The sequence below is a fragment of the Oncorhynchus gorbuscha genome, linkage group LG15 (genome assembly GCF_021184085.1).
Source record: "Oncorhynchus gorbuscha isolate QuinsamMale2020 ecotype Even-year linkage group LG15, OgorEven_v1.0, whole genome shotgun sequence".
NCBI classification, from domain to species: Eukaryota; Metazoa; Chordata; class Actinopteri; order Salmoniformes; family Salmonidae; genus Oncorhynchus; species Oncorhynchus gorbuscha.
In genome coordinates, this window is record NC_060187.1 from 45052434 (window position 1) to 45065301 (window position 12868).

Sequence of the window (12868 nt, forward strand, 5' to 3'; positions counted from 1 at the left end):
GGGGCGCAATTATACCAGGTTATACAGTAATACACACAGGCATTTTGCTATGCCACAAACATCCCAACTTTATTGACAGAAGCACGGCAGGGAAACAAAATTACTATGCCACATCAAATCAACCACAAACATCAGTATCGTTTTCAAACCTAATCTTTCACACAATGCTTTTGATTTGTAGATTAGTACCAGTCACAGAAGGGCTTTTCCAACATGACCACCATTCACAGATGCACAGTGATGCTCCATCCCGCTTGAAGGGTTGTCATGATGGTATTCAGGAAAGAGCAATGTAATATTGACTTTGCACAAGAGCTTGGTCTGGCTATTACAGAATTGGCCGTAAGTAATCCTGCTCCCCTGTACACCCAAACATCAGCTGGAATCAGCAAGGGGTTTGACATGACAGCATCACACATTTGACTCAGTAGAACTCATTTTGACCCTGATAGAAATAATCTCTAGTCCGTCCATGCCTCATTCACTCATGCTGGCTGAGACCAATGGGTTCCAGGTTGAAGTGATTGCAACAGCGTCTAGCCAATGGCTGGCCGTCATGGATTCATTTTTCCCTAATCCATTTCAGTTCAGAGGAGATTAACAATCCAAACCAATTGTTGATATGCCGAGAGAGACTGTGTGACAGAGAGCGGGGGACAGGAAGGAGTGCTGTGAGGAATTTCACATGTGAAGATGATTGAGGTACCCCATTCTGTTTAGTGAGATATTTGGGGAATTTAGACAGTCATGGAGCCTGAGGATTTGAACCTGCATCTCATCAGGGAAATCAGCACACTGAAGAAATGCATAAATAGGTAACTTCTCACTTTTTTCACATTATTAACTGGATGTACAGTATGTATTGCCTCATCCTTTTTTATAACTATTTTATATTTCACTTTGATATTTTTGTCTAGAATTTGGCCTAAATTGCTCAGTGAGTATAAAGAGTATAGTAGATGATTGTTGGGATCCAGAACACCTGTTGTCATCAATGTGTAATGAAAAAGTAAGGATTTGAGAGGTCAGGTTTGTAACAATGTAAGGGGATCCTAGATCTGTGCTCAGGGTCAATCACTTCTTCAGTCTTGATGAAAAGCTCCGATATCAGAGCATCCTCGACTGTCTACTCCCATAGGCATTTTAAGGCTGTCAGATGCATACAGTTATGTCTGGCTAGCAAGGCTTTTAATATCATCTCTGCAAGGCACTGCAATTCTGCTTTTCCTTGAAACCCCCACAATCTGAAAAGCAGTGTTTCAACATGAAAGCTTCAGACACCGTCGACTACTTTTTCTCTGGCTAAACTGGACTATTTCTCCAGCCCACTGGCAGAAATGAGCTCATAGTCTTGCATTACTCAGAGAACCCTGTCAACTCAGGAAACACAGGCATAAACTGTTGCTTTAAAAAAAATACTGAGATAGTCGCCATTACACTACCAGTCCGGTACTCAGACTGACAGTGTGTAAACAAACACCAGACACATATGTTGGCTTTATCCCAAGGTGGAGATTCATCTTTGGGCCATACTTACAGTACTTATGAGGCATAGACATAGCCCTGGGCCAATTCATGGTGGTCCTAGATGTGTATGTTACAAATGGGAGTTACAGCACAATAGAGGTCTTGTTCAAAAGGAGGAAGGGGTGGATTGAGCAAATCACATTTCAGCTCTGAAAATAGGGTAACTTATTTGGGGGGGAAGGAGAGACATTTTTCATACGGCTGTGAGTTTGTGATTACATTCCTCAGTTTCTGAGCTTGACTTTCTCAGGTCTGGGTACTTGGATCTAGCTTGGCTGACGCGACCCACTTGACCGCTCAGCGAGGGCAGAGCTGTGACTCACTGATCTGGACAGGAGGTTGTTTGTTAATACAATATTCGATTAGAAATTGAGCAGACTCATTGATTGGTTCTCTCAAATGTTTTTTCCCTCTGGGGGGGGGGGGTTAACACTTCTTGTTGTTTTGATTTGAAAATCCAACAGCTGTAATGGATGTGTGTGGATGTGCCTGTGAGTGTTTGAGCAGTGGAGGCTGCTGAGGGGAGGACAGCTCATAATAATGGCTGAAATGGAGTGTAATGGCTGGAGACAACATAAAAACAGTCTTTCCAGACTCTGAAGTCAGGAGGACTTCCAGTTAGACTAACTTGGATCTAGCAGTGTATGAAGTTAAATATCTTCCCCAATGTTTCCGATTATTATGGCCCTGTTTCATAACAGGCCTGGGAGACCTTGGGGATTCAAAAATTCCCCATGAAAGAAAAATAAACATGAGAACACAATTATTATCTAGTGAACCTTTTTGCACGTTAAAAGATATCTTTAAATGTCAAAGTATTCCTTTATTATTTTTGTTATCTGACAATCAGTAACATATGAGGTGGAGGGCAGAGAGTGACGAATCAACCGAGTCCAAATCGAGAATCAACAAAGAAAATTCCTGAGCCAGCTGGAATATGAGCCTGGAGACTCGTGCATTTCCTCTGCTCTCTGCATTGCATTTAAGATTCCTTTGCTACCTTTCTTTTTCTCTCTCTCTCTCTCTCTCTCTCTCTCTCAAATTCAAGGGTAAAGTTACTAGACTCCACCCACAGTGGGCAGAGTTTCAGCCCCTCCACCAATAGAGCTACCCTTGTGTTGCGTTTAAGAATGTCTGTGTCCAATCCTCTACCAGCTGCTCAAGACTGTCTCCTGAAGCAACCCTGAGGTTTCCACACATGTGGATCACCTTTTACAGTCAGTTGCTGCCCACTGCCTGCTGTAGATGTTTTATCAGAGGAAGGAGGGGAGAGGAACTGGATACTTGGCAGCAGGGACTGTTGAGGGGAGGAGAAGGTTGGTGAAACTCCCAGATTTGTGTACTTAAAGGGAGAGTGAGTGCTCAGTAGAGACGAGACCCACACTTGAACTGCCCCAACACAGCTGGAGAAGGACAGAGAGGGAGGGAGGGAGGGAAGGGGAAGGTTGTTTCAAAATAGAAGGCGTCGCTGAAATAACAGTGAGAAAATTTTGGGCTGAGCTTTCACAGATTTTAGGATGGCATTTGGGAGAGGAGGCCAGAGCAGGCAGAGCTACCTCAGTCTCTGAACACCAATGGAGGGAGAGAGGTAAGAACTTTTTCCTCTTCACACTCTCAGGGACTATTCTCTCTCTTACCTAAACAAAGGAAGAAACCAACTATAATTATTTCAATGACAATTGGAACTTAAGCATTCAATGTAATTTATTGATCATGGCATCTGGGGTGTCATCTATTGTCCGAATTCAAATACAGGCAGGAGAGGCCAAAATCTATTACATCCTTTGTGGCCACCATATTTGCATGTGAATTAGAAACCTAGTAGCATTTCAGTAGAGGTGAGGTCGGCAGAGGAAATTCAGATAAATTACCGTATTCTAAAACAGCTCCTTATAGAACAAACCCAGTCTCGCAGAAGCAATTGGTTTCCTTCTCCCCTTAGTCTCACATGTTGACCTTGTTGCATTGCGGTTCAGTGACTGCAGGCATTTCAACACAAGCTCAGTGGTTGTGAAGTGCAAAGTTGGTGTGGAAGTGTAGCCTTATAACCTCTAACATGCTCTCTACGTCCCTTAGTCACTCCCTGGAATTTGGAGACAGCAGCTGCATTCCTGACTGAATCTGTGATGATTAAAACCCTACGGCGTAGTATCCATTTCATGAAGTGTCTCTGAGTGCTGATCTAGGATCAAGCCCCCGTCCGTCCGTCCGTGTAATATTATTAATTATGCTCAAAAAGTGAAAACTGATTCTAGATCAGCACTTGTACTCTGAGGCTATATGTGAATATGGGCTCTGGTCTTTCTTGATAGGCAGTAGAGAGTTGAAGGGGTTTAAGACCGGTCTGACAAGACACCTTTAATAAGTTACTATTTTTAAAGACTTTCAACACAATCCCAATCAAAGCTGTGTGTGACTTTTTATGTCAGGTTCCAGTTAATCAAGTGCATGAGGGCATTTCCATGTAAAAAGCCCCATGAGCATTTACATGTGAAGTTTGTGGGGCACAACAAATGGTGTCAAATACAGTCTATCATTTTTTTTTTTCAATTCTTCGGGGTCGGTGTCCTGTCAACGGGACGGTTGAGCTAACGTAGGCCAATGCGATTAGCATGAGGTTGTATGTAACAAGAATGTTTCCCAGGACATGGACATATCTGATATCGTCAGAAAGCTTAAATTCTTGTTATTCTAACCGCACTGTCAAATGTACAGTAGTGATTACAGTGAAAGAATACCATGCCATTGTTTGAGGAGAGTGCACCATTTTGAACATGAGTTATTAATAAAGTTATTGATAAACAAATTAGGCACGTTTGGGCAGTCTTGATACAACATTTTGAACATTAATGCAATGGTTCATTGGATCAGTCTAAAACTTTGCACATACACTTCTGCCATCTGGTGGATACAATCTAAATTGCACCTGGGCTGGAATTATACATTATGACCTTTCTCTTGCATTTCAAAGATGATGGTACAAAAAAATACAAACGAACGGTTGTTTTTTCTTTGTATTATCTTTTACCATATCTATTGTGTTATATTCTCCTACATTCCTTTCACATTTCCACAAACTTCAAAGGGTTTCCATTCAAATGGTACCAAGAATATGCATGTCCTTGCTTCAGGGCCTGAGCTACAGGCAGATAGATTGGGGTATGTCATTTTAGGCGAAAATTGAAAAAAAGGGCGGGATCCTTAAGAGGTTTTAAGGCTTACTGTATATATATTTCCCAACCATTTTCCATCCAAAAAAATAGGAATAAGCAGAGGCCTTGATTTCTGGTCAAACAGATGGAAAAGGGGTCTTAATCATCAAGCATAAAACGTCTTAAAAGGTGTTACATAAAAACACAATCATGTTGAAGCAAAGACCCCTGCCAACTGATATCGACACTTATATTTAGTTTTGCAGAAATTATTGGCCTTCTGTAAAGTTTTAAAGGGGCAATCAGCTGTTGCTACATCTTTCTTTGTACCCATTGATTCTTGAAGAATATAACTTATAAATGCTTCATGAGCTTAGTTCAACATTTGTACCCAGCAGAACCCCAAATATAAGCTTGTTTTACTCCAAAGCATGTAAACAAACACTATACCCTCTAAACATGGTTAAAACTATCATTTTGATATCATGGGTGGTCCGTCCTTACATTAATGGCTCTGTTTTTGAATTTGAGAGTGGTTGCATTTCTCCTGTCCCATCCCTCAGCTTTGTTCAGAAACAGAGGCTGGTACTAACGCTTTGTTATGGTTTCTACTGCTGATTGCCGCTTTAAGAAATATTACTGCAGATATATACAGAAATGATAAAAAATCCTGTCTAGCACCTTTAAGATATATATACGTGTATCACCTTTTACAGTCAATTGCAGCTTTAATAAATAATATCTAGTGTCTTGTTATTCTGTTACCAAAAAACGACATATCTTTAAAGGCACTACACCTAGAATTTATCCCCTACGTGGAAGCTAGATTAATTACAACAGCACTAGGCTGCATTCAAAACTAATTTCCCATTCCCCTGCAACCTTTTTCCTCTTAACATGACGAAGACTCACGCTTGAGCCTTTTACTTTCGGTTGAGGTCAACCAGCTTCAAACCGCTTGAAAAAAACTATATTTTTTGTTGTTGAAAATATATTTCACATCAATTTAGATGGTACAATGATATCCTACACTTTTCAGTGTTTGTTTTCTCACATAAACTGAAATTGAGCCAACAGTGTAGAATTTCAGCAGCAATGAAATGACAGAGCCACTTCTACATTGGCTGCTTGACCCAATTTCCAGTAGATAACACAGCCACAAAGTCAAAACAGCTTTTCACATTTTGAACACAGATGCCACTCTGGCGGGAGAAATCAAGAGGTTAATATCACAGCCAAACACAACACTGGCAGGTAAGTAATATTGTGAAACACTATCATTCCAATATTACTGGAGATATATTATGGACATTTTCTGAAATTACAATACAAAAATTCAATGTGTAGCACCTTGAACATATTTTTGAATTTCTCTCCATCATGAGGAGGGAGGAAATCAAAGTTCACAGAAGTAACAAGTAAAGGTAGACCAACCAAGTTGTTATATTGTATTAATAACAATTTAGTTTATGATTTATTAAGTGATTCAAATGTGTCATTCTGTTAAATCGGTAACAGAAGGACCCCCAAAAAATCTGTAACAGAATGACTGCCACTCAATTTGCTACAATGGGAATTTATAGTATTCACAAACCACAGTTGGGTCTCCCGCTACTGTCCTCCCTCCTTTCCACTGGCATAATGTTGCGTTCAACTCATAACTGTTTTCTGTCTCTTTCTGTCGTCTGGTGGTTAAAGCAAGAGTGTTTAAACAGTCTGGACAACCCCTCCCTCTCTCTCCCTGTCTCTCTCTCTACTGACACCTACCCATGAGCCCCCTCTCTTTCCATTTCCTGTAACCAGCCCTCTCACCCACTGAGCACCAACCGACACCGGATATCCATGGATGTTGAAATTTGGTCAGTCCAAATCTGAACCAATCATTAGACGTCTGTTTCACAAGTTTGGACAGCACCGTACAGTAGAGCATGGTACATTAGAGTTAAGTACAGTGGAGCACACTGGAGTAGAGTATAGTATAATTTACTGTATTGTACTGTACTAAACTATACTCTACTGTGCTGTACTGTACAGAGTTGTATGGTTTGTATAACTTTGCAATCAATGGTTTTTGTTTGGCATACTTTTGTGAAAAATCAGAGTCAGCATCGATCTGTTACCGTGGAATTGCCTATAACAAATATTTTCCTGGTGGTGTTGTACTGTGCTATATGGTATCCTACATTATAGCCTTGTGGCATTGTGTACGGTCCTTCTGTCAAGCTTCCCTAATTCTTCCCTTTCCCTTGATGACTCTCTCGCTCTCTCTCTCTCTCTCTTGCTTTACACGATATTAAATTAAATTAAATGGGTTAATAATAGTGAGTGTGGTTAAGAATGGGGATGTTTGTGAGTACTTGACAGTTGAGGCTTGCGGGTGGTGTTAACTTGGCAGGGAGCCTTCCTTACTAAGCACACACTAATTTAAATCAAATGACTTTCTCTGCAAAGCCCCTCACGAGGAAACCTTTTACATCTGTGTAAACCTCCTTCACCTGGTTTCTCAGTCATAGGGGCAACACAGTGAACTCCAAAAGTTGTTTTGACTCTGTTCTCCAGTGTTTTGGATTTGAAATGATAGAAAAGTATTGGGACAAATTCACTTGTGTATGAAAGTAGTATTAAAGCTTGTGACAGCAAACTTGTTGGATGAATTTTGCTGTTTGCTTTGGTTGTTTCAGATTATGTTGTGTCCAATAGTAATTAATGGTAAGTAATCTATTGTGTCGTTTTGGAGTCACTTTTATTGTAAATAAGAAAAGAAGATGTTTCTAAACGCTTCTACATTAATGTGGATGCTACCATGATTACGGATAGTCCTGAATAAATCGGGAATAATGATGAGTGAGAAAGTTACAGATGCACAAACAGACAGAAAATGCAAGTTTGTAGTCAAAAGCTTGATGTAATCATTGTGTGCTAGGAATATAAACTTTTGACTACTTCAATACACATACTGTATAAGTGAATTTGTCCCAGTACTTATGGTCCTGTTACGATAAATGAGTGAAGAGGTGTGGAGTCAGGCGCAGAGAGCAAAAGATGTGGGAAAAACAACACGCTTTAATGTCCCGGAAACATAACATGTACAAAAGTGGAAACACAAATGAACAGAAATATAAACGGACAGCGTGAAACCCAAATGCCAACAAAAATACACTCAAACAACAAAACAGACAAACAAGCCCGCACGAAACAGAAGCGGGCTGAACAGACTATATATAACCCTATCCTAACAACCAAACTAGAAACAGGTGCTACCAATTAGACAAAACTAAACGAACACAGAACAACGGATCGGCGATAGCTAGTAGACCGGCGACGACGACCGCCGAGCGCCACCCGAACAAGAAGGGGAGTCACCTTCGGTAATATTCGTGACAGTACCCCCCCTCCTGACGCGCAGCTCCCGCAGCGCGCCGACGCCAGCCTCGGGGACGACCCGGAGGCCGAGGCGCTGGGCGATCCGGACGGAGGCGATGGAATTCACTCAACATAGATGGGTCTAGAATATCCCTCACCGGAACCCAGCACCTCTCCTCCGGACCGTACCCCTCCCAGTCAACGAGGTACTGCAAGCCTCTCACCCGGCGTCTCGAGTCCAGAATAGCTCGTATCTTGTACGCCGGGGACCCCTCGATGTCCAGAGGGGGCGGAGGAACCTCCGGTACCTCATTTTCCTGCATGGGACCAGCTACCACCGGCCTGAGAAGAGACACATGAAATGAGGGGTTAATACGATAATACGAAGGAAGTAATAATCGATAACAAACCTCATTTATTCTCCTCAGGACTTTAAATGGCCCTATACACTGCGGACCCAGCTTCCGGCAGGGCAAGCGGAGAGGCAGGTTTCGGGTCGAGAGCCAGACCCTGTCCCCAGGTGCAAACACGGGGGCCTCACTGCGGTGATGGTCTGCGCTCTTCTTCTGCCTTATACTCGCTTGGTGTAATGACTCTTGGACTGCCCTCCAGGTCTCCTTAGAGCGCTGTACCCAGTCCTCCACCGCAGGAGCCTCAGTCTGGCTCTGATGCCACGGTGCCAGGACAGGCTGGTACCCCAACACGCACTCAAATGGTGACATGTTGGTAGAGGAGTGGCTTAGTGAATTCTGGGCTATTTCTGCCCAGGGAATATATCTCGCCCACTCCCCTGGCCGGTGCTGGCAATACGACCGCAGAAACCTACCCACCTCCTGGTTAACTCTCTTCACCTGACCATTACTCTCCGGGTGATACCCTGAGGTAAGGCTGACCGAGACCCCCAGACGTTCCATAAATGCCCTCCAAACACGGGAGATAAATTGGGGGCCCCGATCAGAAACTATATCCTTGGGCACCCCGTAGTGCCGGAAGACATGGGTGAAAAGAGCTTCCGCAGTCTGTAGGGCCGTAGGGAGTGTCATGCAGGTGAATGAGGACCCAAAAGCGACTTGGCGAAAACAGAGTTTTAATCCAATAAAGATACTTTACAAAACAAAAAGCATAATACTACTCGTAAAGACAAGAACAGACTGGAGACTTGATCAAGAACTGCAGGTTGCCTCGGGAAGGCACTTGAACCTAGCAGACTCAGACACCTGCTCACCACGCAGCATCTGAGGGAAACACGACACGACAGGGCAATACATAGACACAGCACGGTGAATATAGACAAGGATCCGACAGGGCAGGTACGGAAAACAAGGAGAGAAATAGGGACTCTAATCAGGGAAAAGGATCGGGAACAGGTGTGGGAAGACTAAATGATTGATTAGGGGAATAGGAACAGCTGGGAGCAGGAACGGAACGATAGAGAGAAGAGAGAGCGAGAGAGTGAGAGAGGGAGGGGAGAGAGAGGATAGAAAGAGGGAAAGAACCTAATAAGACCAGCAGAGGGAAACGAATAGAAGGGGAAGCACAGGGACAAGACATGATAATTAATGACAAAACATGACAGTACCCCCACTCACCGAGCGCCTCCTGGCGCACTCGAGGAGGAACCCTGGCGGCAACGGAGGAAATCATCAATGAGCGAACGGTCCAGCACGTCCCGAGACGGAACCCAACTCCTCTCCTCAGGACCGTAACCCTCCCAATCCACTAAGTATTGGTGACCCCGTCCCGAGAACGTATGTCCATGATCTTACGTACCTTGTAAATAGGTGCGCTCTCGACAAGGACGGGAGGGGGGGAGGGAAGACAAACGGGGGTGCGAAGAAAGGGCTTGACACAGGAGACATGGAAGACAGGATGGACGCGACGAAGATGTCGCGGAAGAAGCAGTCGCACAGCGACAGGATTGACGACCTGGGAGACACGGAACGGACCAATGAACCACGGAGTCAACTTACGAGAAGCTGTCGTAAGAGGAAGGTTGCGAGTGGAAAGCCACACTCTCTGGCCGCAACAATACCTTGGACTCTTAATCCTGCGTTTATTGGCGGCTCTCACAGTCTGTGCCCTGTAACGGCAAAGTGCAGACCTCACCCTCCTCCAGGTGCGCTCACAACGTTGGACAAACGCTTGAGCGGAGGGAACGCTGGACTCGGCAAGCTGGGATGAGAACAGAGGAGGCTGGTAACCCAGACTACTCTGAAACGGAGATAACCCGGTAGCAGAAGAAGGAAGCGAGTTGTGAGCGTATTCTGCCCAGGGGAGCTGTTCTGCCCAAGACGCAGGGTTTCTGAAAGAAAGGCTGCGTAGTATGCGACCAATCGTCTGATTGGCCCTCTCTGCTTGACCGTTAGACTGGGGATGAAACCCGGAAGAGAGACTGACGGACGCACCAATCAAACGACAGAACTCCCTCCAAAACTGTGACGTGAATTGCGGACCTCTGTCTGAAACGGCGTCTAACGGGAGGCCATGAATTCTGAACACATTCTCGATAATGATTTGTGCCGTCTCCTTAGCGGAAGGAAGTTTAGCGAGGGGAATGAAATGTGCCGCCTTAGAGAACCTATCGACAACCGTAAGAATCACAGTCTTCCCCGCAGACAAAGGCAGACCGGTAATGAAGTCTAGGGCGATGTGAGACCATGGTCGAGAAGGAATGGGGAGCGGTCTGAGACCACCGGCAGGAGGAGAGTTACCCGACTTAGTCTGCGCGCAGTCCGAACAAGCAGCCACGAAACGGCGCGTGTCACGCTCCTGAGTCGGCCACCAAAAGCGCTGGCGAATAGACGCAAGAGTGCCTCGAACACCGGGATGACCAGCTAACTTGGCAGAGTGAGCCCACTGAAGAACAGCCAGACGAGTGGAAACAGGAACGAAAAGGAGGTTACTAGGACAAGCGCGCGGCGACGCCGTGTGCGTGAGTGCTTGCTTAACCTGTCTTTCAATTCCCCAGACTGTCAACCCGACAACACGCCCATAAGGAAGAATCCCCTCGGGATCAGTAGAAGCCACAGAAGAACTAAACAGACGGGATAAGGCATCAGGCTTGGTGTTTTTGCTACCCGGACGGTAAGAAATCACAAACTCGAAACGAGCGAAAAACAACGCCCAACGAGCTTGACGGGCATTAAGTCGTTTGGCAGAACGGATGTACTCAAGGTTCTTATGGTCTGTCCAAACGACAAAAGGAACGGTCGCCCCTCCAACCACTGTCGCCATTCGCCTAGGGCTAAGCGGATGGCGAGCAGTTCACGGTTACCCACATCATAGTTGCGCTCAGATGGCGACAGGCGATGAGAAAAATAAGCGCAAGGATGAACCTTATCGTCAGACTGGAAGCGCTGGGATAGAATGGCTCCCACGCCTACCTCTGAAGCGTCAACCTCGACAATGAATTGTCTAGTGACGTCAGGAGTAACGAGGATAGGAGCGGACGTAAACGTTCTTTTAGAAGATCAAAAGCTCCCTGGGCGGAACCGGACCACTTAAAACACGTCTTGACAGAAGTAAGAGCTGTGAGAGGGGCAGCAACTTGACCGAAATTACGAATGAAACGCCGATAGAAATTAGCGAAACCTAAAAAGCGCTGCAACTCGACACGTGACCTTGGAACGGGCCAATCACTGACAGCTTGGACCTTAGCGGAATCCATCTGAATGCCTTCAGCGGAAATAACGGAACCGAGAAAAGTAACGGAGGAGACATGAAAAGAGCTCTTCTCAGCCTTTACGTAGAGACAATTCTCTAAAAGGCGCTGTAGAACACGTCGAACGTGCTGAACATGAATCTCGAGTGACGGTGAAAAAATCAGGATATCGTCAAGATAGACAAAAACAAAGATGTTCAGCATGTCTCTCAGAACATCATTAACTAATGCCTGAAAAACAGCTGGCGCATTGGCGAGACCAAACGGCAGAACCCGGTACTCAAAATGCCCTAACGGAGTGTTAAACGCCGTTTTCCACTCGTCCCCCTCTCTGATGCGCACGAGATGGTGAGCGTTACGAAGGTCCAACTTAGTAAAGCACCTGGCTCCCTGCAGAATCTCGAAGGCTGATGACATAAGGGGAAGCGGATAACGATTCTTAACCGTTATGTCATTCAGCCTCGATAATCCACGCAGGGGCGCAGAGTACCGTCCTTCTTCTTAACAAAAGAACCCCGCCCCGGCCGGAGAGGAAGAAGGCACTATGGTACCGGCGTCAAGAGACACAGATAAATAATCCTCGAGAGCCTTACGTTCGGGAGCCGACAGAGAGTATAGTCTACCCCGAGGAGGAGTGGTCCCCGGAAGGAGATCAATACTACAATCATACGACCGGTGAGGAGGAAGGGAGTTGGCTCGGGACCGACTGAAGACCGTGCGCAGATCATGATATTCCTCCGGCACTCCTGTCAAATCGCCAGGTTCCTCCTGAGAAGTGGGGACAGAAGAAATGGGAGGGATGGCAGACATTAAACACTTCACATGACAAGAAACGTTCCAGGATAGGATAGAATTACTAGACCAATTAATAGAAGGATTATGACATACTAGCCAGGGATGACCCAAAACAACAGGTGTAAAAGGGAACGAAAAATCAAAAAGAAATAGTCTCACTGTGGTTACCAGATACTGTGAGAGTTAAAGGTAGTGTCTCAAATCTGATACTGGGAAGATGACTACCATCTAAGGCAAACATGGGCGTAGGCTTGTCTAACTGTCTGAAAGGAATGTCATGTTTCCGAGCCCATGCTTCGTCCATGAAACAACCCTCAGCCCCAGAGTCAATCAAGGCACTGCATGTAGCACCCGAACCGGTCCAGCGTAG

At 45.1% G+C, this 12868-nt stretch overlaps 1 protein-coding gene across 4 annotated transcripts in view; it reads left to right on the forward strand.

Moving 5' to 3' along the window:
- The first annotated feature begins 657 nt into the window (after positions 1 to 657).
- The window catches only part of si:dkey-121a11.3 (uncharacterized protein KIAA1614), a 42068-nt gene continuing 29857 nt past the window's right edge, over positions 658 to 12868 (forward strand). For 2 of the 4 annotated variants that reach the window (XM_046301519.1, XM_046301522.1), the window contains exon 1: positions 2958 to 3115. The gene's annotated coding sequence lies outside the window, so the exon portion shown is untranslated. Of the gene's footprint in view, positions 816 to 2802; positions 2844 to 2957; positions 3116 to 12868 lie in introns of those variants that run through there. The other 2 variants (XM_046301520.1, XM_046301521.1) reach the window with 2 other exon arrangements.